The sequence below is a fragment of the Pelophylax lessonae genome (genome assembly GCF_965119305.1).
Source record: "Pelophylax lessonae genome assembly, chromosome: 2".
NCBI classification, from domain to species: domain Eukaryota; kingdom Metazoa; phylum Chordata; class Amphibia; order Anura; family Ranidae; genus Pelophylax; species Pelophylax lessonae.
Window position 1 is genome coordinate 298104254 of NC_138769.1, and position 24066 is coordinate 298128319.

Genomic DNA, 24066 nt, shown 5'->3' on the forward strand with positions numbered 1-24066 from the left:
GTATGCCGCAACTGTGTGCATTGCATGTGCTTACAGGGCGCTTGATGTAGGGCACTTTGACTCTAGAGCTCTGGAAATATGGGTGGCTAACAATGCCCCAGCATATACTCATACAGCCAGCTTTCATTAGCAGTGTGGTATTATCACCAGATTACTGGAGCCTATATGTTGCTCCCTAGATGACATCCTTCAAGTTTATGCAGTTCATTTGGCACCAAAGTATAGGGCTCCTTCAAAGGTGTCCATGTTACTACACACACATACATACATACACACACACACACACACACACACACATACATACATACATGCATGCATGCATACATGCATACATACATACATGCAAACACACACATACAGAAAGCCTTTTTAAAAACTGGAGAGAGAGGACTGTACCTTGTTCCTGCAACTTCCTGCCGGCAGGTATTGCACTGTAGGGGGAGGCAGAGAGCACAGCACACTCTGCTTTCACTTTCCTATCCCTCTGTGATTTACAGTTCAGCTGAGGATCGGGGAGCTCCGTTCTCAGCTGCGCTTGCCGCTCCTCATATCTATACATACAGGGGGCCCTCTCAGGCCCCCTGCAGCATGGGGCCTGGTCACCATGGCGACCCCTGTATGTCCGCCCCTGTTGCGTCGTAATATTTTTTTAAGTCTGGTACGGCTAGGCCCCCTTGGTTTTTGCGTCCAATTAGTACTGCATATTGTATTCTGGGTTTACTTCTTCTCCAGATATATTTAGTTATAAGAGATTTCAGAGTTCTAAAATATAGTTGAGGGATCGAAATAGGTAACATTTGGAATTTATAGGTTATTTTTGGTAGATTTGCCATTTTTTTTTATTTATTCTCCCTATCCATGATAGCGGTCTATGTGATATCCTATTGAGCTCTTTTTTTTATTTCATTTAATAGCGGGATATAATTTTCTTTATAAAAAGTATTTCAGGTTTTTTTGTTAGGGTAATTCCTAAATATTTTATCCATGACTTTTTCCAAGTGAAGGGGAATTCCAGTTTTAATTCGTCTCTTGTTTTTTACGTTAATATTTAGTATCTCTGATTTAGCGGGGTTAATTTTTAAGTTGGATAGTTCTCCATATTTTTTCAAACTTTCTAATATGTTTGGTAGAGTTATCCTGGGTCTGGAGATGCATAGCAATAAGTCGTCCACAAATGCTGCGATCTTATGCTCCACATCCCCCACCTCTATTCCTTTCAGATCAGGGTTTTTCCTAATTGTCGTCGCTAGGAGGGGCTCTAATGAAAGAACAATCAATAACGGGGACAGCGGGCATCCTTGCCTTGTTCCATTAGACATCCCGAATGGCTCCGAGTGGACCCAGTTTACTCTCACCCTAGCTGTGGGCTGGCCATAGAGTGTTATTATCCATGCCATCATTTTCCCTCCAATTCCCAATTCCTCCAAGGTTACCATCATGAAATCCAAGCCGACTCTGTCGAATGCTTTCTCAGCATCCATCGACAGTATCAGTCCTTGGGATCCACTCTTAGCCATTCGCTGCATCAACAGAATCGTTCTTACGCCGTTATCCCTGCCCTGTCTCCCAGGTATGAATCCTACTTTATCTTTGTGAACCCATTCTTCCATTAAATTTTTCATTCTGGTTGCCAACACTTTTGCGAAGAGTTTTGTGTCAATATTTAACAACGAAATGGGTCTATAGCTTGGACAGTCGCATCTTTTCCTTCTTTCAGGATTACCGTAATTGATGCCAGGAGGGCTTCCTTACGCATACCGTACTCTTGCCCTAGGCCATTAAAATACTCTTTTAGTTTGGGTATTAGTAGGTCCTTGTGTCTTTTATAATAGTTGACCGTAAACCCATCTGGTCCGGGGCTCTTCCCTAAAGGTGTGGTTTTAAGGGCTATACTTATCTCTTCCTCTGTAATTTGGGCTTCTAGTTGATCTATTTTATCTTGTTTTATTTTAGGTGATTTCGCCTCTTTCAGGTATTGTTTAATTTTTTCTATTTTGGTCAAATCCCTCTCTCCTCCTGTTTTCTTGATATTATAAAGTTTCCCATAGTTCTCCTGGAATACTTTGGTTATGTCAGCTGTTGAATATACCATTTCCCCCTTAGTATCTTTCATTTTCTCTATATAGTTTATCGCTTTCTTTTTTTTAATAATGTTCGCAAGTTTCTTCCCGATCTTATTGTTTCCTTGGTAGTTTTCTTTAGCGACTTTCCTACTCTGTCTAATTTCTTGTTCTAGTAATTCTTTTAATTCTTCTCTTTTTATTATTAGTTGGTGTTGGTTCTCAACCATCTGAGTATTTTTATGGGTTTGTTCTAGTTCATAAATCTCTTTTATCAGTTTTTCTTTTTTTTCCATTGTCTTTTTTCTTTCTTGATCCCTTCGAGATTAAAATCCCCCTCATGTAGGCTTTGGGCCTCCCAAAGTATATTTTTTTAAGTTTCTTCATTTTCATGGATATGGAAGTATAGTTCTAATTTTTCTAATTTCTTCTCCCTATTTTTTATCCATCAGCAATTCCTCATTTAATCTCCATGTATTTATAATTAATTGTCCCCCTGATATTTTCAACTTTATTTTAACGGGTGCGTGATCTGAGCAGGACTTAATACCTATTTTAGCCTCAGTCACCAATTCAATCCCTCTATGGTCTGTCATAATATAATCAATCCTCGAATGTATTTTGTGTACAGGGGAGTAGAACGTATAGTCTCGTTCTTTCGGGTGAAGCACCCTCCAAGTGTCCAATAATTGGCATTGGAATAGTTTATTTTTGATCGATTTCAATTGTATTGCTCTACTCCTCTGTACGCTCGATGTACAATCCATTTCTGGGTCAAGGCAAAAATGGAAATCTCCCGCCAATATCAATCTCTTTTCTAAATTCTATCACTTTGTCTAGGATTTTCCCAAGGAATCCCATAGGTTTGTCATTTGGGCAATATAAGTTTACCAGAGTAACCTCCCTAGTATGAAGTTTCCCTTTAAGGAAAAGGAATCTTTCCTCATGGTCTACCATCCTCTCTTCTAAAACAAATTGTGTTCCTCTGGCAAACCCAATAGCCACCCCTTTTGATTTTTTTGTTAGAGTCAGAGTAGTATCAAGTGGGGTGGTCTTTTGAGTACAGTCTGATATTAGATGTGTAGTATATGGGTTTCCTGTAGGAAAACTAGGTCGGCTCCCATATTTTTAATTTCCTTCAGGATTTTCTGTATCTTCTCAGGGGAATTCAGACCTCTAATGTTGTACGTTACATAGCTAATTTCTGTCATGTCATAGTTTACACAATTAAAAGGAGGCGTTGCATTCTTCCCTGGAGAACAGAGGGAGATCCAACTTATCTGCAAAAAAGAAATGGAGTGGATACACTAGGCCACCCCCCCCCCCCCCACTACCTGCTATTTGCATATTGCTGGGTTATCGGACCCTTTCCCTTAGGGCCCCTACTGTTGATTTTACTTCCTCCCTCCTTTGTATCGACTTTGCCCCTAGGGTGAGGCTCTGCACCTGGACGCCCAGCTCCCCCCTCCTTTCCCCTGGAGCTATATTGGAGAAGAGTCGCTTAGTCCCCCAGTGTCCCCTCTGGGTCTCATATTTCTCTCTTCTTCCTATTCTTCATCTCCCTCCCCTCCTCCCGCCAGTCCCCCTCCAGTCGCCCCGTCTCCATCATGTTTTTTCTTGGTCTTCAGGTGCCACGGTTGATCTTCTTCTTCACCTCCTTTTCTCCTAATGGCTGTCCATCCACGGATTTCAGGTGTTGGAATTTTTAAGTTCTCACAGAAATCCTCCAGTTCTTCCGGGAATCTTAGTCTTCATGTCCTCCCTTCCCTTCTCTTCTGACTCTTAAGCATGCCGGGTATTCCCAGAAGTATTGGATATTATGTTGTTTCAGTATTTCGATCATTGGTTTAAGTCTCTGTTTCCTTACCAATGTCTCCTGTGATAAGTCGGCATACACTTGTATCTCTTTTTCCTTGTATTTTAATAGAGGACGGCATTTAAATTTTTCCCAGATCTGGGCTCTTGTTTCATATCTGTGGAATCTCACTATAGTATCTCTTGGGGACTCTTTTGGTGCGTTTTGTGGCTTCCTTATTCTGTGAGATCTTTCAACTTCCAGTTTTGTTGTCATTTCTCTTCCTAGTAAGGGATTAAAAAAATTGTTTCCAACATTTCTTCTACAGTTGTGTTCAAAATTATTCAACCCCCACTGAAATTGTTTGTTTTTGCCAGTTTGACATTGATTTTGATCATTCAGTGATCCTGATTACAAAATCAAAGAGGCACGTGTAGGTCAGACAAATATAACATTTATAATGAAATAACCACAAATGTCTTTTCTGTGCTCACATCATTATCAGTTTTATTCAACCCCCAAGTGACATTCAATCTTAGTACAACATCCTTTTACAGTTATAACCGCATCCTTTTACAGTTATAACAGCTTTTAAACGTGAAGCATAGCTTGACACAAGTGTCTTGCAGCGATCTACGGGTATCTTCGCCCATTCGTCATGGGCAAAAGCCTCCAGTTCAGTCACATTCTTAGGCTTGTGCACTGCAACTCTTTCTTTAAGTCCCACCAGAGGTTCTCAATCGGATTTAAGTCTGGTGACTGTGATGGCCACACCAAAATGTTCCAGCCTTTAATCTGCAACCATGCTCTAGTGGACTTGGAGGTATGCTTGGGATCATTGTCCTGTTGAAAGGTTCAACGTCTCCCAAGCCTCAGGTTTGTGACGGACTGCATCACATTGTCATCCAATATCTCCTGGTACTGAAGAGGATTCATGGTACCTTGCACACACTGAAGCTTCCCTGTACCTGCAGAAGCAAAACAGCCCCAAAGCATGATTGACCCCCCGCCATGCTTCACAGTAGGCAAGGTGTTCTTTTCTCCATAGGCCTTGTTCTTCCTCCTCCAGACATAGCATTGATCCATGGGCCCAAACAGTTCTAATTTTGTTTCATCAGTCCACAGAACACTATCCCAAAACTTCTGTGGTTTGTCCACATGACTTTTGGCATACTGCAGTCGACTCTTCTTATTCTTTGGAGACAGCAAGGGGGTGCGCCTGGGAGTTCTGACATGGAGGCCTTCATTACGCAGTGTGCGCCGTATTGTCTGAGCAGAAACTTAGTACCCACATCTGACAAATCTTTTCTCAGTTCCTCAGCAGTCACACGGGGACTTTTCTCCACTTTACGCTTCAGGTAGCGCACAGCAGTCGAAGTCAGCATCTTCTTTTTGCCACGACCAGGTAGCATTTCAACAGTGCCCTTTGCCTTGAATTTGCGAATGATGCTTCCTATGGTGTCTCTTGGTATGTTTAACATCTTTGCAATCTTCTTATAGCCATTGCCCTTCCTGTGAAGAGTAATCACCTCTTCTCTAGTCTTCCTGGACCATTCTCTTGACTTCACCATGTTTGTAACCACACCAGTAAATGTCTAGAAGGAGCTGAGTATCACAGTCATTTTAAAGCTGCCTAATTGGTGCTTATTAGGCTTTATTGCTGCTCCCTGACATCCACAGGTGTTTTCAATACCTAAATGAAAACACTTCAATGAACCTCTGTTCTTCAAAGTGGTAGTCTTTAAGGGGTTGAATAATTGTGTCAATGAAGAATTCACAAAAGAAACATTTACTACTGTATTACAAAAACAATTGATGTCATTTTAGTTGCATATGGTTCTTTAAGAAGTCCTTGTAGGATTTCATTCTGAATACAATTACAAATGTACACTAAATTCCCTAAAACCCTTTACAGCATTCGGGGTTGAATAATTTTGAACACAACTGTAGATTTTCATCTTGCCCTTCTTCTAGGAGACCACGGATTCTTAAATTTTTCCTTCTGTCCCTATTTTCCTGATCTTCTAGTTTGTAGAGTAGATTTCCTTGTGCCATTTGTGTTCTTCTCAGTTAATCTTTAAGTATCTTCAATTCTTTTCCTTGGTGTTGCGTTACCTTCTCTACTTCTACTCTCCTTACCATGTGTCCTAGATCACCATGTAGGATTTCTATGTTTTTTGATGGACTGTTCTAGATTTGAAAACATTTCTTTCATTTCCTCTCTTGTGGGCAGTTGGTTTTTGTCCCTTCGTTCCTCCTCTCCACAAAAATCTGGGTTTTTATCCATCTGTCCCTTATCCATCTGTTCACTGTCTTTTAACTGATCAGCACTGCTGCCTTCACCCATCTCTGCTGTTTTCTGGTTGCGGGTTTTCTTATTACTTTCATTATTATGTTTTGACTTTGTTAATATTTGCTTCTCACTGTTTTCTACCGTGACCTCCGCGGTCATATTTAATAGATGCTGGGCTTGCGCTTAGTTTTGGCAGTTTCCACCCCCCCCCCCCGTCTTTTGCTGGTTTATTTTTCATTTTCTATTTATCTCTTCTCTGGTCCGCCTGAGTTTAGGCAAAGCAGTGCTTGGAGTTTGTTTCAGTTTCCAGTTTTTATTATAAATTTAGATCTCTGTCCCCCCTGCTTTTGCCACTGTTTTTTATACCCGCAGACCCTATACGTTTTTGTTTCTTCAGATCTTCCTAGGAGGGTTTAGGCACTATATAATGTCCTCAGGTGTCACAAGTATGCTCGTCCAGAAATAGCTGCCAGATACAGCTCCCTTGATCTTTTCAATTGCTCTTGTTTTACTCTGGGTCACAGTAATTTAAGCATTTTTTAACACCAACAGCAGTTTCAGAGACAAAAATAATAGTCTTAGTATTTAGCTGGTTTAGGATAGACCCCTCTCTTCATTCATTTCCAGTCCACTACAAGAGAGATTAATGTCTAAAACAGTCTAAAGTTTCCAGCACATATATTGTTAATATGACATGGCAGGCTTTATGTCTATAGGGGGGGGGGGGGGTATCTCCCCTCTCACCTTCCCGACCTCCGGAGTTTCCTCAGTTGTCTTCTATGCTTGGCTGCTTAGCTGTTCCTGCTCGTCCGGGGGGCGCTGCTCCATGTTTCATGGGGGGATGTCAGTCTGCTCTGGTTCTTACACTGCTCGCCGGAAACACACTCTCCCGGCGTCTGCGGCTACTCGTCTCACTCTGGACTCCCCTACACGCCCGCAGCAGACTCCTCCAGCGAGCTAGTGGCAGGTCATAGCGCTCCTCATGCAGCCTAAACAGCTGGGCGGCAGTCCGGGTCCGGGTCAGGGTTGGCGGGGTTGGCGGGATCTAGCGGGAGGACGGGGTGTGAGAGATCTCCACGTTCGGCTGCATCCCAGAGGGGAATTACTCAGAGGCTAACCATCTCTCCTCTCTGGCGCCATTAGCAGGCCCCTCCCTCCCCAAAAACGGGCCCCATGATTTCTCCGCTGTGTTGGCTTCTAAGGGCACACTAGTTAAACGCTTGTTGATTGGCTGCCCTGCAGCTTTTGAAACTGCGCCAAAACATGAAATAAATTACCGAACGGACTGTATCCTGAACATACAGTAAAATGTTCGGGTCCGGGTACCGAACACCAAAAAGTCTGGTACGATCCCGAACAATACAGTCAGGGCCCAAACTACAGGCGCCCACTTTAACTCTTCAGGGTCCACTGACTATGTACCCCCTCTGTTACTTCAGGGTCCTCAACCTAGGTACCTCCTTTCCAACTAGCTGACACTGGATCCCAGAACCTCCTCCGGAGTGGTCTCCTCTAACACTTCAGGCAGACCCCCAGGGGCAACCCTCAGTACTCACGACCTGTGTAGGCTTTCCTGGGACTGGACCCCTCTCGCTCTCGGCACACCGGATCCCCTCAGCTCAACTCGGCACTCTCCGAATTCTCAGGAGACACCCCGAGACATCCACTTCCTCAGACAGGAGGAGAGACAGTCGTTCTCTCCCTCCTGGGACTCTGCTCCCACCAAAGACACCAAGTCATGCGCCCCCTTCAGACTTATACCCTTCCCCAGAATCCTCTGCGGCAGAATCTGCCTCTTGGGGTAGATACAACCCTAATGTATCTCTGATTGGGTTTCCTCCACTGCCCTATCAGAAGCTTCCAATAGAGCCAGTGGGGAGACTCCCCTTCTCAGAAGACACACTTGGGAGCCATGACAACCTACCTGACAGAAAGGAACATGGCCCTGCTGTTAAGCAGACAAGACCTACTATGCATTTACCTAGCACCTACCTGTAGGGTGCTACACTGTTGTGCATCAATAAGCAAAAGTTATCCTTAGGCCGAAGTTGCCAATGATACACTCATGATTCAGCAGGGTGAGGAAAAAGGGGTCTGTGTCAGTTCTACTCAAATCTGCAAAAAAGTGAGTCAGCATATCACATTAAAAATATTTTCATTATTTCCATCCTTTAAAAGGAAAACCGGAATCGAATACCTTTTTATTAATTTGTATGAAGTCAAATTTGCTGACCCCCAAGCTTTTCCACTACAACAATGTTTTTTTTTTTTCTACATATCTGTGCCCAATTTTGTGTACCTCTCTAGAGGCCAGCACCATATTTAATAGGGTCTGCTTTCCTCTTCTAGATATAGGAGGCCTACCTAAAGAGTTCCCATACCTATTGAGACTGTTTTAAGAATTCTGGGGATATCAAGAACGTTGCCAGTTACATGCTCAGAACACTTCTTCTGTGAATCCTGGTGAGGCGATGGTTATGTGGCATTGTGAATGCCTTCTTTTGGCATCCTTTGATACTGGGATTCTGAGCTGTGGGATGTATGGATGCTAGCGCAATTGAATGATAACTGAATTACAATGTAGAAGATGTAGACTGCAAGTACTGAGACTGAAGTAAGAACTTGGAGGAAAGACAGCAAACTGCTGCAGGCAGGGCCGCCAAAGAAATTATGAGGTCCCATACAGCTAGATAAGGCCTCCTCCCCCAACTGGACACTGGTGCGCAACATGGCAAATCATGGGTGTGACAAAATTGTGCTGAAAGTGGGAGGGGTTTTAAACTTGAGCCTACAGGTGTATGTACAATATGCAGTATGCATTATCCAATCCTAACCCCTGTATGTTAGAGTATATGGTCAAGAGTGAGTAATGCACAGGGTGCAAGAATAAGGCTGGGTTCACATATGGGTGGCTGCAGGTTCGTGCCTGGGGTCTGGTGTGTCCTTGCTCAACAGTTCAGGTGCAAATCAGGACCAAATTTTTGCCTGAATTCACACCTGAATCGGACCTAGACGCACATGACCCTTTTTGAATGCGGACCGTGGCCGCCCCAGACCTGTGTGAACTGGCTCCATTGAGAGCCTGTCATGCGAATTGGATGCAGAGAAACCCACACCAAATTCACATATGTGTGAACCTGGCCTCAAGTAACATACAGCCCAGTTAACAGATTGCAGGGGTCAGGAGTGGGTAACACAAAATGCAGGGTCATCTACTAGTCTTTAATTTGTCATTGCATGGAGACAGAAAATTTTGCATGTCATCCTTGCAAACCGATCATTTGTGCCACCACCATATTTGTCAGCTTACTATCACCCTAATGAAGGACAGCATTTTGTGTGATAAAGCAATGACTTATTAAGAAGGGGGGGGGGGGGAACATTTGTGCACTGCACATGTTTCATTACTACTGTAACCTCGCAATCTCAGCACACTCCTCCCTCAGCTCCATCATTCGTTTTCAGGAGCCTAAATACAGGCTTATCCCCCACCTCAAATTCAAAGCCGCCACACCGTATAGCTCCATCCCACACCCAGATAGGGAGCATGCAGGATGTAAGATTTATGTAGTGATCGCACCCTGTGTACCCATTGGCTAAGGAGGCACTGCAGCCTGTAGACTACAGGCTGCTCTGCCTCTTCAGCCAATGAGTAGCTGTGGCTCCCCTGTAAATCCTTGCCTCCTGCCATTACTAGGGATCTCCTAAATTCTGGTCGGCTTGTTTACTATGCAAACTATATAAACTGAATCCCTTATTAAAAGGAGCAGGTAACAACTTTAGGTAGATACATTAGGCAAAAAGTCCCCACCTCTCATCACAAGGCAGAAATAGTAGGAAAAAAGGGGGATTTTTAGGTGCCCAACAGAAAACAAAACATAACGCAATAGCCTAATACTACACAGATGCATTTGATTCTAAAAACATAATCCAATTTCTTAGTACAAAAAATCCTTTAAAAACAAAATGTATTTTTAACATGTTTTAAACCATATATCAAGCATGCATCATAACTATCCTGTGCATAAAATGGGTGGATGAGTACATATGGATCAGGGATCAATGCATTTCGCCCAAATCTAGGGATTCTTCAGGATCCAAGTTTCTGGTTTTAGTAAGCTCAAATCTAGATCATCAAAAGTATGATCTGTTAACTGTGCCTTGTAAAACCATGATCTTAACAGGGACGTATATGTTCACAAACATGTAGATGTCCTTAAATCAAAGGGGGATGGACCGGTGGATAACCACCATCATTTAAGTAAAGATTACCAAAAAGTTATACCGAAAATAAATTGAGAACAATCGTTGAGGACTGATATCCAAGAACAACTTCAGATATATAATAGAAGTACAAGGCACCCAAAAAACAGAATCTGGATCATAAAGGAGCCAATGAAGGAAAAAGCATATCCCAGGTTCCAATGACATCAAACAGAGGTCTTCCAACACCACAACTCCCGACAACAGCCTCACCAGGCTGTTGGCGGTTGTCCATTCACTGTCTGAGCAGACCCTGCTGCTGGACAGTGAATGAAAAGTTCCCATGTCACACAGACCCCCAAGATGAACACCCCACTCTACTGTGACATTACAGAAGGTAGGCAAAGGACATATAGAAGGCTTAAATGCCCCCAATTGGTTAATAGCTCAGTCAAGCTAAATAATGTCCTTTATGTCAGATTTAATTTAAGTCAAAATTGTGGAATTCAGTTATATCAAACCTTTTTGAAATCTTTTCGGGATTCTTCGTCAGGTTTACTACTAAGTGATGCCAAGCGATTTTCTCGTTGCTGTGTGTATGCATTTACTCGGGCAGCTGCACGGTCACTGGCGCTTTCTGATGTAGTTAGGCCTAGGCCACCAGAATCCATCCTATAATAGAAAAAATGCAATTGTAAAACTATAACAAATAAGTTATCCAACAAGACAAGGGCAGCAGAAAATGTGCAATAACTGCAAACAAATTTCTGTTTTACTTTAGAGCAGCCAACAATTGTATTGCCCTTTCAGACTTATGCACTGAAGTAGCAGATGGTATAATATGATAAGACTCAGCATTGCATTAATTTAGAAAAGCATCCGATACCATACAGAAAAGTAACCCAAAATATTTCTAAAGTGATAAAAGTGCTGCACTCTCTTTAGAGTTCATTAACTATTGTAGCCCTGTGACACAGAATCTGCAGATACAAACTACGGTTGATGGGGCAGAGCCGTACCAGGCATGGGAAGGATCCTGACAATATAGTGGTTAGATGTAAAAATATATTTAAAAAAAAAAAAAAATCCTTAGCTAGATTACATGATGTGTTTTTGAATCCGCCTAAAAGTCAGCTTGAAAATGGGGGGGAAAAAAATCCCTTCTATGATGTTTTTTCACTTTGTCATGTTGTGCATCCTCATTTTAAAAGACATCTGGTATTTACAAAGCATTTCAAGAGAACTATGGATTATCTGAAGAGACCGTTTTACTAGAGCAGCATCCTTTGTAGTTTCCTTTGACAGAAACTTCAGACTCCACCTCCGATAAAGAACGGAGTAAAAACTTGGATAATTCTGAATTCTGTATAGTCTGACTTCTTTCAGCACAGCTGAAAATTAAATATACTAATAATGTGAGAAGGAAAGTAGATCTCCACCTACTGGCTGGATAAAAGACTACATATTAACTTGCTAAAAAAAGGAAAAAATAAACACTATACAATCTCATTAAGGTTGAAGTTTTTTTGGGGTAGGTGGTGGGAAGAGTGAACCATACATGTCAATTCTGTATAATAGTGTGTATTCCATTATCTAAAGGAGGCTGCTTCTATTACAAAATCCTGCCTGATGTGCTTCCTCCAAGCTGCCAGATACTGCCCTGGGTGTCGGTATTCTGGCACTGAGAGAGTTGCAATATATCTCATTCTGAATCTCGTGAATGGGTGGCGGAATCCTTTCCCCTAACTGCTCCACTGCCCTTCCATGAAAACAGGCAATTTTGGCAGAAAATTATAAGAACACACTGCAACCTTTTTTGAGTTTTTTAGTGTGCATAGACCAATAGTTTTTGTAATAGGCTTGCATAGTTTACTGTACTTTACACATACCTACATCACGCGGCCTCTTAATAAATAAGCATGTAATAGTGCCTGAGATATTGGTTGAAATAAACTGGCTGAATTTTTAAAGTTCAAGTAAACTAAATACACTGGCAGGCTTATTGCTTACACTGTACTTCTCTTGGCTACACTGCATTTCTTTTTTGTACATTATGGGACACACAGCAGACTTAACAATCATGACTACCAGGGTTATGCAGCTGTGAAAAACGGCACTAAAGTGCATAGCTATAGATTAGTATAATGTAAATATCCAAAAACCGCAACATTCATTCTATGAAACTTATATAAACTCCATAGGAAGATTAGACAGTGTATAAACCATTTAAAATAAGTGAAGATTACATAAATATAGGTCTGTATCAAAAAATTAATTCCATGTAAAAATAAGACCGTTTATAAACCACTTAAGTAAGTGAAGACTACATAAATATACATTCTAAAGTCTGTACCAAAAAATAATGGCAGTGCTTTCACACTCCATCCATCAGGGAGCTCCCAGATGATGTCCCTTCCAGACGAAACGTGTTGAGGCGGGGGTTATTGGACGTTTTACGTCACATCCTGTCACTGGAACTCACACGGATTCTGGGATCTAAGTGTGTGCGAGCTGCATTTATCCTACCTACCGCTGTACAGATGGAGTATAATATGTGAGTGGTTTACTTTGTTTTTGTATGCAGTTCAATAAATTTGTTGTGCAATGATTCTTTTTCTCTGGGGTGCTTTTATCTTGGGGCTGTATGGAGCATTAATACCATAGATATTTCTGTGCTTTGGCGACCCCTGGTGGCTGGAGCAGTGAACTTCAGAGTTGCCTACAAGAAGCACTTTTTCAGACCCCTTTTTTAGGTTGTATGGTCATAGGGCTATGGTGAGTGCATTGATTTCTTGGGAGAGGTACAGTGTGGCACGGAAGAGCTCTTTCAGAGTGATTGTCATCACCAGTCTTACTAGGCACCCTCACTACTACTATTAGCATTGATTCTGTTTGGATTAATGAAAGTACTAGCACTTTTGGATATGGACTTCATATATATAAAGGACTATATATTTATGTATTCTTCACTCAATTAATGATTTTTACACAGTCTTAATTTCACGTGGAATTTATTTAGTTTCGTTGGATGAATTTTACAGTTTTGAATATTTAAGTTGCATAGATCTAGATCTATGCACTTCACAATTATATTTTTTTGTACTATATGTGCAACCAAGAGGTAACCCATTTCAACAGCTGCCAAATCCTTTAATATTGCTACTACCTATAGCACAGGCATATTTCTGTTGTTTACACCTGGTTTATACGCCACCTTGAGGTCAATGGACACTGGCAATAAAGACAGGAAGTTTTCCCTTATATAACCCCACCCCCCATACGCGATTATGCGCAGCCGAGCCACCCCGCTGCAGTATATCGGCAAGTGGTTAATTCATAGAATGCATTAAGATAAAAAAACCTTCTGCCTTTACAACTCCTTTAAAAGTAAATGTTTACTAGTATTGTTCACCATATTTGAAAAATATTTTATCCATGCAAAAAAGTCTCCACCTTTAGTACTACTATGCAGCACCCTCCTAGGTAGGAGCCTTGCCGCATTCTACAGTCAGTTGTCCTCAGGAATTGTGCATAGTTCAAATTGGCGTATCCCACTCATCCCTTCTCCCATCCAAGTTCCAATAAAAAACACAAAAAAAAACAAATCCCCTGGACTGTTCATTGTCTGAGCCAAGAACTTTTATTGCAGTTTATCTGCTGTCAGTTGCTAATGGTAACCCAGGGGACCCAAGAAGTGTAGAGAAATATTTTTTTTCAGATTCATACTTGGGTGGATGCAGCATCTGTCCCCCGATGTCTCTAAGGCTAAGAACCAAACGATTAAACACTGAACGACTTCATTGTCGTGATCTTGCTGTAGCCTGGACTGGCTCTGTGATGTCAGCCAACAACTGCATGCCTATAATTAACAGGAAAAGTATAGCCAAACAAGCTTTGGCTGTACTTCTCCTTTAAAGATTCATATCCCCTTCACCCTTCATGCGACTCCAAGTTAGAATATCCTGTATATCTTACTTCTGGATAGAGATTATAGGTTATATATTAACCCCTTGTAGTAGTGATTTTCTGTTTTCTGGTTTTGTACTATAAAGGGCTAATTTTTTTTAACCCCTTCATGACAGGTGATACAAAAAGCATGCTGCTACTAAAGGTCTTAGTGACAGCAAGCGCAGGTAACTTGCATCAAGCTACCTGCCTAGGACAAGAGAGTCTTATGCATAATATATTACAGTCCTGTCTAAAAATCTGCAAAACAGTGTATTAGGCCTTAATTTTTTTTTTTTTCATTTACGGTAATAAAAATTTTGATTTCCAAGTCTGATTATATGTACCAGATTCAACCTCTAATACAGGGGTGTCAAACTCAATTTTATTGTGGGCCACATCAGCATTATTGAAAGGGCCAGTTGTATCTGTAATACTAGATGTCCAAAGCCACCCTGAGTAGTCAAGAGTCCCCCACCCCTTACACCACAGTGAACATCCCTTACCTTGTAGGGTGGAGACGGGACCAGAAAGTGCAGGGTCTGGAGGAGAACCTGAGGAGGGCAGGAGTCAGCTGCCGGAGTGTGCTGAATGCTGAGACTGGGGAAGCGGAGGCGAGGTAGTGCTATGGCTGCACAGAGAGAGATGCAGGATCTGGCGAGTTCTCTGCCCCTCTCTGCTGCCAACTACTGAGACAAGGTGGGGAGATGAGGGGGTGCCGCAGCTGCTTTTTTTTAACTTTACACATTAAACAGTGCCTTGCAAAAGTATTCACCCCCTTGACTTTTTACCTATTTTCTTACATTACAGCCTTAAGTTCAATGTTTTGTTAATCTGAATTTTACGTGATGGATCAGAACACAATAGTCTAAAATATATACATAAAACTATTTTTTCTAGAAATAGAAAACAGAAAATTGGCATGTGCATATGTACCCCCTTTGTTATGAAGCCGATATAAAGCACTGGTGCAATCAATTACCTTCAGATAATTAGTGAAATGATGTCCACCTGTGTGCAATCTAAGTGTCACGTGATCTGTCATTACATATACACACACCTTTTTTGAAAGGCCCCAGAGGCTGCAACACCTAAGCAAGAGGCATCACTAACCAAAACACTGCCATTAAGACCAAGGAACTCACCAAACAGTAAGGGACAATGTTGTTGAGAAGTACAAGTCAGGGTTAGGTTTTAAAAAACTATCCAAATCTTTGATGATCCCCAGGAGCGACATCAAATCTATCATAACCAACTGGAAAGAACATGGCACAGCAGCAAACCTGCCAAGAAATGGCCGCCCACCAAAACTAACGGACCGGGCAAGGAGGGCATTAATCAGAGAGGCAGCACAGAGACCTAAGGTAACCCTGGAGGAGCTGCAGAGTTCCACAGCAGAGACTGGAGTATCTGTACAAAGGACGACAATAAGAGGTACGCTCCATAGAGTTGGGCTATATGGCAGAGTGGCCAGAAGAAAGCCATTACTTTCAGCAAAAAACAAAATGGCACGTTTTGAGTTTGCAAAAAGGCATGTGGAAGACTACCAAAATGTATGGAGGAAGGTGCTCTGGTCTGATGAGACTTAAATTTAACTTTTCGGCCATTAAAGAAAACGTTATGTCTGATGCAAGCCCAACACATCACATCACCCAAAGAACACCATCCCCACAGTGAAACATGGTGGGGATGTTTTTCAGCAGCTGGGACTGGGAATTTGGTCAGAGTTGAGGCAAAGATGTATACATACAGGGATATTCTTGAGCAAAACCTGTACCACTGAGGCTAGGACGGAGGGTCACCTTCCAGCAGGCCACTACACCGCTTCCAGTTTAGTGCGAATGGGGGCCTTCATGCTCCAGTGTTTTTAAGGGGGACCCCCGTATAAAAAGCATAAAGGCCAAGGACCAGTACTGGGTGGCAATGTACTTAGACCCCCGGTACAAACAAAAAATGGTTGAAATGTTACCACAATCACAGAGGGCGGTCAGAATGCAGCACTTCCAGGTCTTGCTGCGTGAAATGCTGTATTCTGCTTTTCCGTGCACTGGCAGAGGAATTTCCAGTCACAGAGAGACAGTTGTGGGTAGCAATCCAACAGCGCCTGCAAGAAGAGGGCGGTTTGAAAATGTCTTGGTCACTTCAGATATGAGATCCTTCTTTCAGCCAAACCATCGACCGCTGTACTCCGGATCCAGCATCAGGGAACGCCTAGACCCACAGGTGTCCGACTACATCGGGTTAACTGCTGATGTGGATGCTCTGAGGAGTGATGAACCCCTGGACTACTGGGTGGGCAGGCTTGACCTCTGGCCAGAGCTTGCACAATTTGCAATGGAAATGTTGGCTTGCCCCCCATCCAGTGTCCTGTCCGAAAGGACGTTCAGCTCAGCAGGGGGGATCGTGACCGATAAGCGCACTCGCCTAGCTCATGACAGTGTAGACTACCTCACATTTATAAAAATGAATGAGGCATGGATCTCTGAGGAATTCAACACATGTGACCAGTAGACCATGTTTCATTGAAATTCCTCATGCCAGGTCACAAATATCCGCCAGGCCGCCATCCACCCAGAGCAATTCCTGGTCCTTGGCTTCACTACATACAGCGGCATAAAAGGCATTTCATGTCCATTCAATGGCAAATTTTTGGGGCCTTTCAGGGCCGACAATTATTTTTTCTGTGAATGCCTAATGTACCTCCAGCCACAGAATACAACTTTCTTAGCTGTCAGTTAAACCCATGTGGGCTAATTTTTGGGGCTTATACTGGCCGACACTTACTTCTGTATCCAGTGAATGCCTAATGTACTGTCAGCCACAGAATACTACGTTCTTAGCTGTCAGGTAAACCCATGTGGGCTAATTTTTGGGGCCAATACTGGCCGACACTTTCTTCTGGATCCTGTGAATGCCCAATGTACCTTCAGCCACAGAATACAACATTCTTAGCTGTCAGGTAAACGCATGTGGGCTAATTTTTGGGGCCTGGAATGGCCGACACTTCTTTTATCCTGTGAATGCCTAATTTTTTAGACTGGAAATGAAATACAATGGGTCTGTAAAGGTTCCGCCAAATTGTGGAATGGATGCAGAGCCATTTTACAGATGTGTGAATGGACCCTATATGTATTAGACATGTATTTACCGGCTGCTGTCAGTTCTGGCTGATTTATGAAAAAAGAAAAAAACATTTTTTTAAAAGCATAAAATACCATATATAAATTTAGGGCAACTTTTCCAATTGCAATACTTCTGTTATGACATTGTCCATGTGCTGGGACTATTTGTGCACAGATAGTATGTCTTTTGTGGCTGCAAACATGACCTAAAAGGTTTTTAAAGTTCGCCTCCCATTAAAGTCACTGGGGGCCCGCCGCAAACTTGTGGTTCGCGGACTTTTGAGCAAATTTGTGGCTGACGTTCGCGAACCGCCCCGGCCGATGTTCGTCCAGCTCTACAGGAGATTGCAGCAAGGGAATATTGGATGGAGGTCACGCATGCATGTGCTCTGGAATATGCGGGGGTGCGTGCACATGGCAGACCGGACAGGGAGTTGTTGCATCTGGTTTCCTAAATAAGGGATATGGCAGCAGGAGCCAGGCTTGAATGTGAACAGTGCAGGGTGTGTTTTCAGCCCGTGGGCAAGGGACACTGGTAGCTGGGGTGCATTTTTTCTTTTCCTGGGATGCCATATTTTTTGTCTGTTCCTTGTCTTCCCTGCTGGTGTGAGACTGCCTGGAGGGGCACAGGTCTCAGGTGTTAGTCAGCAAGGTCTAAAATAAAGCGAGGAGGGAGCAAAGCTAGGAGGGTCTTATGGCCACCGCCGTCAGGTCTAGAGGACACTGGATGGAGTCTCGCCGGTATGGTTTCTCCTGAGGAGCCAGGTATAGCAGGTGGTTCAGAGCCCTTGCATTTATCTTGTATAGTGGCTACTAAAGGTACGCAGGGCAAGAAACCGATGGTCCCCTTCTACCGATGCCTCTGCGGTGTTAGAGCCAGAATGGGTGGAAGTAGAGGAACAGGCTTCTGAGGAATCAGAGCCAGAGGAAATTTAGGGCCAGACAGTCGCAGGCCTAGAGGACCCTTGTGGACTCCCTGGCAGATATGGTGCATTTTAGCGTTGCCTCATGAGAAAATCTACAGCTCCAAAATGTATTCTGCTGGGGTCCAGGCGGCCACCGCAAGGGGCCGGATTGTTTCCCTTACACTCCAAATTTGGAAATAGAGTTGTAACGGAACCACACTGTACTTGTGGTCATCCGTCAGTATACGGCTTCCTCACAGTCATAAACATAGATATCAAATCCTAGCTGCCCCCATACAAAGCTAGCTGACAGCTTAGCTTGTACAAGTTAAGGAACCTTCTTTTTTATACACACATGAGCACTTCCCCCTCCTGATCCAATTACTACACACAGGTCAAGGGTTGCCTGACTACATTATCCTATGCAGATGAAATTGTATACAGAAATAGAATTAACAGACCCCAGCCAGAAAGCTTGGGGGATGCATTTCAAAGAGCAGGCTGCTCAAGTTCATGGAATGTTCAGCATATGAGGCAAAGTATTGAATGCTCTCAAACAGAGTAGTGTTCAAAACCCTTCTGTCATTCACTACTTTAATAAGAGGAGCAAGAGTTGTACTGTGCCTATACAGCAGTTAAGTTAGTTCCCATTGAATGCTGCCATGATGCGCCAGGAAAAACTGAAAATTGTATACTCACCTTTCCGTAATTTTCCTTTCCTGGTGCATATTCATGGCAGCATGCAGATTCCCACCCAAATGGTGAGAGTTACAGAGAATGCTGTGAGGCGAGTCTGTCTTTGATTTATAGTTAACCAGTCCTATCAGTTTGTGGGGGAGGAGTCACAACCCATTGTATGCTACCATGAAGATGCACCGGAAAAGGAAAATTATGGAAAGGAGAGTATACAATTTTCCGCTTTCAGCCTTGCAGAGGGTTCCATTTAACCCAATCTGGGATACTCATCTGGTGCGTTTGACCAAGAAAGCAGTTTTCCTGGTTGCTATTATCTCGGCAAGGAGGGTGTCAGAACTGGCAGCTCTTTCCTGTAGAGAACCATTTCTGGTACTTCAGACGGACAAAGTGATTTTTTTTGTCCTGTTCCAACCTTTTTGCTGAAGGTGGCATTTCATTTTAACCAAGACATTGTTTTGCCATCTTTTTTACCCTAGGCCTGAGTCACCAGGGGACAGCGCTCTTCACACATTGGATGCAGTATGGGCCATAAGAGTGGATGCGGTATGGGCATATAGGTAGGTTTGCTGTTATTGTTGCTAGTGTCCATTCACCTGTAGGTGACGCATAACACAGGTGGTCATGATTATTAAGCCTGCTCTGTGTCACGTGATGTGCTCAAAGAAGTGGATTTTACAATCCATACAAATTTTGTATAGGTATACACTGACGATTGCAGTCATATTTTACATACACAGTAACATGACATGATTCAACTGATGTAATGAACAAAGAACAAAACTATCTTACCTTGGTATTCGTTCATGCTGTGAAAAAGACAAACAGTTTTTAGTACTGGCAAGATGAATCTCTTAAAAATACAAAGCAGAAGTTACATTTTCCTACTGGGCTACCACTCACTTACACCAATGGTGTATATAGAAGAAAGATCCAATATACAGTATCTCACAAAACGTGAGTACACTCCCTCACATTTTTGTGAATATTTTATTATATCTTTTTATGTGACAACACTAAAGAAATGACACTTTACTACAATGTAAAGTACAGCTTGTATAACAGTGTAAATTTGCTATCCCCTCAAAATAATGCAACACACAGCCATTAAAAGCTAAACTGCTGGAAACAAAAGTGAGTACACCCCTAAACGAAAATGTCCAAATTATAGAGATTCTCCTGTACCATGTCCACAGCCCCTGCATCTCCTCCACCATGTCCGCAGCCCCTGCATCTCCTGCAACATGTCCGCAGCCCCTGCACCATATATAAGCAAATTCATAGGCTGTGTGGGCATGGTACAGGAGATGCAGGGGCTGCGGACACGGTGCAGGAGATGCAGGGGCTGCGGACATGGTGCAGGAGATGCAGGGGCTGCGGACATGGTGCAGGAGAATCTCCTGTACCATGCCCGCAGCACTGCATCTCCCAAGAAGATGCAGGGGCTGCAGAGGAGTCTCACTTACCTTTTAGTGAGGCGCCTTACATTTAAAAATGGCGCAACTTGGCGCCAACCCGTCACTACGCATACGCCGTCTGCCCGGGAATAGCTGAACGTGTACAGGCTTTTCCAGCGGTGGCGGCGCATGTGCAGGTTTTACAGGTTTTAGCAGCCTTAGCACACGGGGACCTGCCGGCCTACCGGGAAATTTCCCAATATCTCGGTAGGCCAGTCCGCCCCTGCCTCCATCATCCTAGAGAAGATTATAGGGAGGACTCCTGCAGCCTTCCCCACACAGACTATGGCTGCGGCTATAGCCAGCTCTCTCATCCAACAGAAGAGACAGGCAAGGCAATCCAACAGTGATCGGGTGTGTACATCCAAGAGACGCAGCAGCCCCCCAGCAAGGACTAACGGTCCCTGTGCGAGAGGTATGTCCAGGGGTGTTCACTAAAGTCCACTTCGGCATTGGGGGGGGGGGGGGGAGAAGCCAGTCCAGTGCGTGACAGCTACTTACACTCATTACATCCCTTCATACATCTGTCCACCCTTCCCTCTTTCCATTCATTCCTTTATCCATAAATATGTCCATCTTCCCATTCATTCACCTCTACTTCCATCCATTCATCCATCCATCCATCCCTTCTTCCCTTTCTCCAACAATCAACATAAAGCTGACCCAACACTAAAAAAAGAAAATCAGATTGGACATTCTCCTTTAGGTTTACCAAAGCCATGTAATATAAAGGACAAAGCTAAACATACATTCACCCTGTATCCAATCAGGCAGGCCCTTGTACTATACATTTGATGGTAGCTCAAAAGGAGATTGTATAGAATATGACCAGTTTAAGGCTCACCGTGCAGGTTACAAAAGTTGGGGCCTAAAGAGGAAGGGGTGTGGTTTACAGAAGGGCGGGTCTTAAACAGGAAGGGGCATGGCCTTGACAGGAAAGGGTGGGTCATATTTAAATTAGGGGGTGCACGAGTTTAGTCAGGCCTAGGGCAGCACAAAAGCTAAATACACCACTGGAAGGAGCGCAAGGTCTCTAACATCCACCAGTTCTGTGATGTCATGGAGGCATAGAAGAGGACTCTAGTGGTAACCTGTGAAGCTCTGGTGAACTCCATGCCCAAGAGGGTTAAGGCAGTGCTGCAAAATAATGGTGGCCACACAAAATATTGACAATTTGGGCCCAATTTGGACATTCACTTAGGGGTGTACTCACTTTTGTTGCCAGCGGTTTAGACATTAATGGCTGTGTTGAGTTATTTTGATTTTTTATGGGACAGCAAATTTACACTGTTAAACAAGCTGTACACTCACTACTTTACATTGTAGCAAAGTGTCATTTCTTCAGTGTTGTCACATGAAAAGATAATAAAATATTTACAAAAATGTGAGGGGTGTACTCATTTTGAGATACTGTATTAGCCAAAACCCAACTTTTACAAAAACATTTGCTAACAAATAAAATTCAACCTATTTAAAAATACTGTTCATGAGCATTGCCCAAAACTGTACCAATTCCAGTGTCTGACTTTTCTATCAAAATACAACTAAAGGCACAAACCCAATTTCTTCTGGAAACATACCAGCTCTTCTACCACATTCAAAATAATTTGCATAGGTAGATGTAGAGGTAAATACAACTACACTGCATCTAAGCACCAAAAAACACTACTTTTTTATTTTTAATATTCAAAGCATACCAACCCATTCATTCATATCTTCATGCTTTATTTTTCTGAGAAATCACTTTGAAAAACACCCCCTAGCAGTTCTGGCCATGGTCATCCCCAAGGACAGATAATTCATGTAGCATTTACTTCCTGGAATCCATCTGCCCTTAAAGTGGTTGTAAAGTCTCAAGGTTTTTTTTATATTATTGCATTCTATGAATTAAGGTGAAAAACCTGTGCTGCAGCTCCCCCCCCTTTCTTAGGGGCCCGATCCGATCCAGTGATGTGAATGAGAGCAGCGGTTCCAGCCACTGTCTCTCTCCCTATTGGACAGATTGATAGCATAGGCTCCCACTGCTGTCAATCAAATCCAGTGACATGGGAGCGGTGGACAGAGCCGAGTCCTGCTGTCTGTGTCAATGGACACAACAGCGGGACTCGGGAGTGGGCCCACACGGATGCCCCCAAGGCAAGCGGCTTTCTGTGGGGGCACCCGATGAAGAGGGGTCTGGAGTGCCGATAGGGCACCCCAGAAAAAAAAAAAGAAAATCGGGGCTGCTGTGTGCAAAGTGATTGCTCAGAGTAGTAAGTATAGGCAGTTTGTTTGTTAAAAAAAAAAAAACCCCAAAAAACACAAGGGTTTACAACCCCTTTTAACAGGCATGCAGGCAGTAGGGGGTGTGCTTGTGTGCTTAGCTGAGCACCCCCCACCTTAGATGTATGACATCTAGCTAGGCCTAGAAACCAGGAAGTAACTAAAGTTTAAATACGAAGAAATATGATATACTTTCAGCTATTCACGATTGCTGGCAGCGTAAGGATTAAAAATAGTCAATGTTGCTTGAGAGTGTGATGTTTCACGTTAATTAACATTTCTGCAACATTCACTACATAAAAGAAGAAAAGGAGAACCGGTTTGATTTCTCTCGTATAAAAACAGACCCCCCTAGAGTGGTGATTGTACTGGACAAGACAGACAATAAGCAATGTATCCAGGACACCGCATTAGAAACAATATAATACAAAATGCCAAAGTGTGAAATTAAAGAGTCAAGTTTATACATTAATTGTTAATTAGCAATAAGTGACTTAGTACACACATGTGAAAAGTGTAAACCAATTTACAAAGCAGGGAGGAAATTGGTTCTGTGATAATCAGTATTAAGAAGCGATGGACACAAATTGATTCTTTATATACTAATGTCAACTGTCATTTGTCTGCATATCTATCTGTGACACAATTATTAGTTGCTACAAAAGGCGGATTGACAAAACAAACTGCACCTACTCCAATAATTAACATGTACAACAACATAGTAAGTCATTCAGCAATCTAAACAATCTCCAGGTTATCATGAGCATTTTCACAGTGTAATCTTTTTGACATTTCAAAGCAACAAATGGGAAACTGTTGGATAAAGCACAGGTACTCGCTCCCTCGCTGCAGCAATCCAAGTGGAAGTTCTGCCCCCCCCCCCCCTCCCATCTCCTCAGCCCTCTGGGATACATCACAGGTCCCACAAAGTTGCAGGACTATTCAGATTCATGCAGGTGCAGTGAGCAGCCAGCTATGAAGCTGCAAGCAGTCACAGCCTGCTGCCCACAGTTAATATGTCTGCGCTGGGGACTGAAGCCCAGTGAAGAAACCAGTGGGTGATGACAGGCAAGTGTCTAATAGTTAAAAGTCAACAGCTACAGTTTTTGACTGAAGAAACGCCTTGGGTTAAATGATCTTTTAATTCAAAGTTTTAGGTATTCCAATACAAAAAGGCACGAGATAACAATTAAAATTATATGAATTCATGTGCAAATAAATGACATGCCATTACGCCATTTTGCAGTGAAGTTGGGTTTGCACATTGAGACCCCGTTCACACTGGGGCGACGCTACTTGCCGGGGCGACCTCGCACAGCGACCTCGGAGCG

At 43.0% G+C, this 24066-nt stretch overlaps 1 pseudogene across 1 annotated transcript in view; it reads right to left on the bottom strand.

Annotated features, from left to right (window-relative positions):
- LOC309548444 (protein phosphatase 1 regulatory subunit 12B-like) overlaps positions 1 to 24066 on the bottom strand; it is a 92004-nt pseudogene that overhangs the window by 23433 nt on the left and 44505 nt on the right. The window contains exons 3-4 of the transcript XR_014226160.1: positions 19809 to 19825; positions 10873 to 11023 (exon numbers count right to left, since the gene is read on the bottom strand). The product of XR_014226160.1 is annotated as a protein phosphatase 1 regulatory subunit 12B-like (transcript). The remainder of the gene's footprint in view (positions 1 to 10872; positions 11024 to 19808; positions 19826 to 24066) is intronic.